Source organism: Trachymyrmex cornetzi, unplaced genomic scaffold, assembly GCF_001594075.2.
Source record: "Trachymyrmex cornetzi isolate Tcor2-1 unplaced genomic scaffold, Tcor1.1 scaffold88, whole genome shotgun sequence".
In the NCBI taxonomy this organism is placed as follows: domain Eukaryota; kingdom Metazoa; phylum Arthropoda; class Insecta; order Hymenoptera; family Formicidae; genus Trachymyrmex; species Trachymyrmex cornetzi.
Window position 1 is genome coordinate 1,311,201 of NW_017300223.1, and position 5,812 is coordinate 1,317,012.

The 5,812-nt window shown below is 38.5% G+C and overlaps 1 protein-coding gene across 1 annotated transcript in view; it reads right to left on the reverse strand.

Moving 5' to 3' along the window:
• LOC108769295 (ubiquitin carboxyl-terminal hydrolase 48) overlaps positions 1-5,812 on the reverse strand; it is a 62,042-nt gene that overhangs the window by 31,288 nt on the left and 24,942 nt on the right. The window lies entirely within an intron of this gene.

Below are 5,812 nucleotides of genomic sequence, written 5' to 3' on the forward strand. Positions count from 1 at the left end.
ATTATATTTGCAAATATCTATTATTTCTTTAACGTTTTCTTCAAATTTTCTAGGTATTCTTACATTCATAACAAATAAATCTTGTTAGCTTCTTTCTCTTAAAAAAAAAAAATTCTAAGGAGATGCTAAACCGATTACTGAACTTGATCGAGGTCGATAGTAGACTTTTTTAATTCCAAATTCGATAATAGTGGTGACATCTTTGATTTGGTTTTTACATTATATTATATAATATATATCATTCTGTCTTACTCAAACGCATACGTCTGTTCTTATCTAACATATGCTAGCACCATCTATCGATACTGCTACACGGAATTTCGGCTTTGTTGACAGTCTTCGCAAAGCACTTGTATACACGTATTTTCCATTCGGTGAGACGATACTTTTTTTCTAGACTTTCAATCTTAGTTCTGCAAACTCGGTATCGTTCGTTCCAATAATGTGACTTCAGCTGCACGCTTATTTTCAATTAGATATGGACTCTAAAACTCTTGTATCAAGCGAATATACATATATCTGAGGTAACAGCTGTACGAGCCAAAAGTAAGTGAATCTTTTAACTTTTTTTCGATTTTTTTATGAAATCCAGTACAGCTTCAGAGGTCCTGTTTGTGTGTACTTTAATTTATGTAATAATACTTTTGCAATCCGTAATTAAATTCAATTCGGAGATTTTTCATCGAATGGAAATGTAGGTAAAACAGGAGGCTTTAGCATCTTAACAGGAGGCTTTAGCAGCCTTAACAATCTTATAAGATTTATAAAAATATAATAATTACAATAACACGTAAAGTAGAGCATTATTTTCGTAAGAAATTATACGTTGTCTCGAAAATGTCGCAATGCACCAATGCAAGAAAGCGCGATCTTTGCAACAATGCTACAACTTAAAACTTGATGCAGTCCGGCGCGACGCCGCTATTAACACCCTCGGGGGTCAGATTTCGTTGGCCTCGTCGATCCCTCGTCGAGAGAGGACCGGGCCGGCAGTTAGAAAGTCAAGTTAGAGGGTGCGCGTCGGGCGGGTGGGTGGGTGGTACAGTGATGTCGGTGGTGGCTCTTATCCCATGTATAATAGATTGCTTACGGCCGGTGAGATTAATACAGTAATTAATAATATACGGTGACCAGGGTGGTGTAAGAAGCGGCCATTGTTGCTGGCCGGACAGCACAAAAAGCGCTTCGGCCGGTCCGGAGCCAAAGCTCGTATCCGAGCGTTACTCTCAGAGCGTTACGTCATGTTCAGACAGTTTTCCAGCGGTGGGAAACGCGAGGGGAGGAATCGTGACCCCGGTTGAATGCGAATTCGCGTCCACCCCCGCGTTACCGCTAATTACCGGCTCGTAGGAGCCAATAAGAGAACGTTGTAAGAAGCTATTTGTCCATTAACGAGTCAAGGAGATTAACGGAGCGTCTCGTTCGATGTATTATACTTTCTCTCGCGGCGAGAGAGACTTTGCTAACGAGAAGAATAAATGTTGATCGTCGCCGCGAATGAGGGTAGATTGAAAACGACGGACGTCCGTTCACGCAGCGGCGAACTAATTTCCCGTAACGGTAACGAAGGATAGGACGGAAGGACCCGCACGCCAAATGAATTCGAAGGTCCTCCCGTCGAATTCCTAATTACCCGCCGGCGCGGGGATATCCGTGCGATAGGATCGTTTGCTATCGGGTTTAATCGGAAATACGAGAAGCTTAAGCTAATGAGAGATTCGTAGGGTCGCGAATGCAAATCTCTTCCGACGTACTACAAACAGTAGCCTACCTATCGAGAATACTGGCCGCACTTTTCCAGTCGACCGAGAGAACGAACAATCTCTCGCGGAATCAAAGGTACGACTAATTACATTTCATTCATATAAACTCGGATTTTCATTATAAAAGTACTGTGCAGAAATACAGAAGGGTTCTCATGCAAGCGTTTCGAGAGACTAGCAAGTCAACAAAGGGATGATTTTATTGGCAAATAATACACAAAAGTCCAATGGTTTGTGTAAGACTAAAGGGCGATGCAGAGGACGTCTAGTGTATTTCCCTAAAGTGCCATCGAAGAGCAATCAAACCATAAACGAGTGTCGAAACGGAGTAGAAACTTATATGACGGAAGAAGTTTCGGGAGTTCCGACGAAGAGTCAGATGCCTTCGGATTTTATTTAGACCCGGTTAAACGGCCCGCGCTAAGAACTCTTGGGACTGTAAAACTTTTGGCAAACGAAAGATACGATTGTCAAATTATACCGCAATCACAACCCCGAGATGTAAGTATCTGATCGATATTATTGTAACTTTCATTGTTATTTTATATCAAATTTAACATCATCTTAAATATTATTATTAAAAGAATTGAAATTTAAAAAACAATTTTCCTTTCTCTTCTGTACTCAAATTTCTTATTCGCAAAACTCAGAGAGATAATACATATTTTTGTATTAAAATAATATTATATGTTATTTTAATAGGTATTATTTTAATACAAAAATATGTATTAGCTATCTGAGTTTTGCGAATAAGAAATTTGAGTACAGAGAGAAGGAAGATTGTTTTTTAAATTTCGATTCTTTTTATTTATAAAGCTTGCTAATTAACTCTTACCAGTTACAATTTGGTGTCTCCATACAAACGGGAGCACTAGAATCCGTCCGTTTTTTTCATCTATTCAGAATGATTTAAAAAATCTCTAAAAATTCACCAACATACTTTCAACTTTCTAGAATAAATATTGGAACTTTATTTTGGAAAATAATAAAATGTAGTATAATTTTTATAATTACCGAAAAACTCAAAGAAACTTGCACGAACAGGAATCGCTCGGTCACTAGTGACCCCCTCTTGTATGGTAAGAGTTAAAATTTTATTATATATATATAGTAGAAAAGAGAAAGTAACTTTGGCTAACGATAGTCAAAATAATATATTATTCAAGTAGCTAGAGAAAAAGATTATTCAATTAGATAAATTTAATTAAAATGTCTAAGCAAGTCTTTTTTTGGCATTGACAGGTCGAACAAAAAAGTGCCTACCTACTAATCAACGTGCTAATCACACTTCGGCCGATTGATGATAATCAATCAAGGAAAGCAATTACACTGGGATCACATACATTGAAATAAGTAGGCGAATCGGTAGGATGAGGTCATTTAGTGCGAACAGTTAGTGAGTGGATGGAGAAGAATCGTGAAACGCGAAATAGGGGCGCTAACATTCGGAGCTTAATCGAAATAAGATATTGATACTATACGGATCGCTATCAAGGGATTTAAATCCCTTCGGAATTTTCTTACAAGTAAATTATTTATGTATCCGTTTAATTATAATCGATTCCTAAAATTAAATAAAAGAAAAATTTTTGCAATAAAAATGTGTAAATACATTGATCTTAAATTACTCGGAGTCAAGAAAAACGCACGAGTCGCCCTAAACTCTTCGATCAAAATCGAAAGCGCGTTAAGCGAAAAGACATCGGGTTTGATATTATATTAAAAGGGCTGAACGACTTTCATTCATAACTCCCGAGTCACCCCGTGAATGAAAGATTGATGTTTTCCCCTAACCGTCGTGACTCGACGACGAGAACCGTTCACCCTTCTCAAAATATGTTTCGAATTCTTCGGAGTTTCCGGGAGAGAGAAAAGAACCTGTGTTCACCCCAGTAAGTAAATAATGACTTTGGTGTTTTGTCAACTGTATTATTAAATTAATTGAATTTAGCAACAACTAATAGTAAAGCTGATGTGCTTAATATAATAATGCTAAAAAGCTACAGTTGTATAATTATATAGCATGCTATTAAGTATAATTAAACACAATACATCCGTTACACAAAAATGACAAGTAGAATGCAACTTCTGATCTTTAGCTGAGTGTTCCTAATTTTTTTAATCAATTCGCCCATTAGCGAGCGCCAGTAATTGGCAGCTAAAATCAACGAATCTCTCAAACGTGACTCGGTGCAGGCGTCTTCAATGCACAACATCGACATTCGCGGTAGCGGAGGAAGATCGACGTGGTAATAATGATTTCGCTAACGAACGTCTTCGAGAGCCACAACAAAGTCGAGATCTAATCCTCTTACGGGATGACACCGAACCGGCACCAGCGCTCGACGGCATTACGTGAGTCTCTCCTGAAATCCGCAAAATGCGATTGTCACCCCGCGAAGCGGAGATCGCGAGAGAGACGTTTGCGATGTTCGCAAATGAAGTACCCCGCGATTATCAACGAATTCGTTAATTAAACGCGAGATGTTCCGCCTTTACTTTGTAAATCGCTGGATTCGGAGCAACGAACACGCAATGAGGTGTGTCAACCGTAGCTAACGAGCTCCGGTTTTCCTTGGTGCGTGTGTTTAGAGCTCGTTTCTCAAATTACTCGCAAAAGAACGCAAAAGTAATAATTTTCAGCTGGAAAAATTGTCACGCAGTGATGATAAATTAACGATGATAAATAGAACAGTATTAATATTTTACTGCACCAAGTCATTTCGTTTTATCTCTTTTACAATGAAATAAACAACGATTGGAATACACGCGAAAGAGTACACTTAAAAACTTTCTGCGATGTGCGAGGGGATAAACTTGGACGGCAGACAAACGCGGCGGTTTAAATCAAGCAATATAGACGATTAGACACCTCCAGATTATCGAGGGTCTCCTTGTGACGAGATCGGAAGATGCGTCCTACCGAAGTTGGAAGAGGGAAGCTGAGAGAGAGCCTTATCCTTGTTTTATCTTGTTTTCCACCCAACTCCCCCGTCCCCGTTCTTCACCCTAGCATCGCGCTTCGTACACTCCACCGTTGCTGGAGGACGAGCATCGGTCATCTAGGCGCTCCATTTAATCCTGAAGGAAAAGGACCCCCCGTAGGTCCACCGACAAGTGGGGATCTCCTTCGGGATAACAGAAGCAGCGAGGGAGAGCGTTTCGAGAGACCTAGCAGCAGGATGCGCTAATTCGTCCCTGCGAAATTTGTCCTGCCCGACTTTGCTCGTTTCCTGCGCGATTACGCGAAAACGCTGCTTTTTCCGTTTCCCGCACGCTAATGTTTTCGTTAAGCCTCCCTTTTCTTATCTACACTGGCTGTTATAAAAAAGGAAGTACCTATGCAATCGTCGTGTTGACCAAAAATTAATTTTCGATCTTCGTCCAGAGTGAAATGAAATAAGTAGTACAAACGAAAAATTAGTTTGGCTGGTGCATTAATTAAAATAATTAAATTGTAGCAGAGCGCTTGAAGTTAAACGTATAGAATTGTTTATCTCTTTTGTAATATATCAGGGCTGTCACAAATTCTTAAAATTTCATAATTTTTCCATAATTTCCCGACAAAATTTCATAATTTTCCCTAATACTTTCAATATTACAAAATTTTTTATCTGTTCGTCCTAATTTGAAAATGGTCAAATATTTCGTTAAAGGAGAAATTTAACAACTTATGTAATTATTATTAATGTTGTTGACATAGCTTGCATTTAATTTTTAAGTCGATAGTATCAAAACTGCATAGATGTATTAATATACGCATATTAAACTTCTTTAATACCATGAATTTTAATTTTCTAGAAAATTTTACAAAATCCCCTGATATTTTTTCCCCGATTATCCTAACCGTTTTCAATTTCCCTAACATTTCCCTGATTTCCAATTTTATAACAATCATATACGTAGGATGGTTGAAAGGGTTACTTCATTTGATATATTGATATTAACATATCGTTGATCAGAATTACTTTTCCCTGTTTCCGTTTAATGAAAGCGCGATCGGTGAGGATGGGGTAGAAATAAACTCTTAATCGAACGGCAGTGGCTGG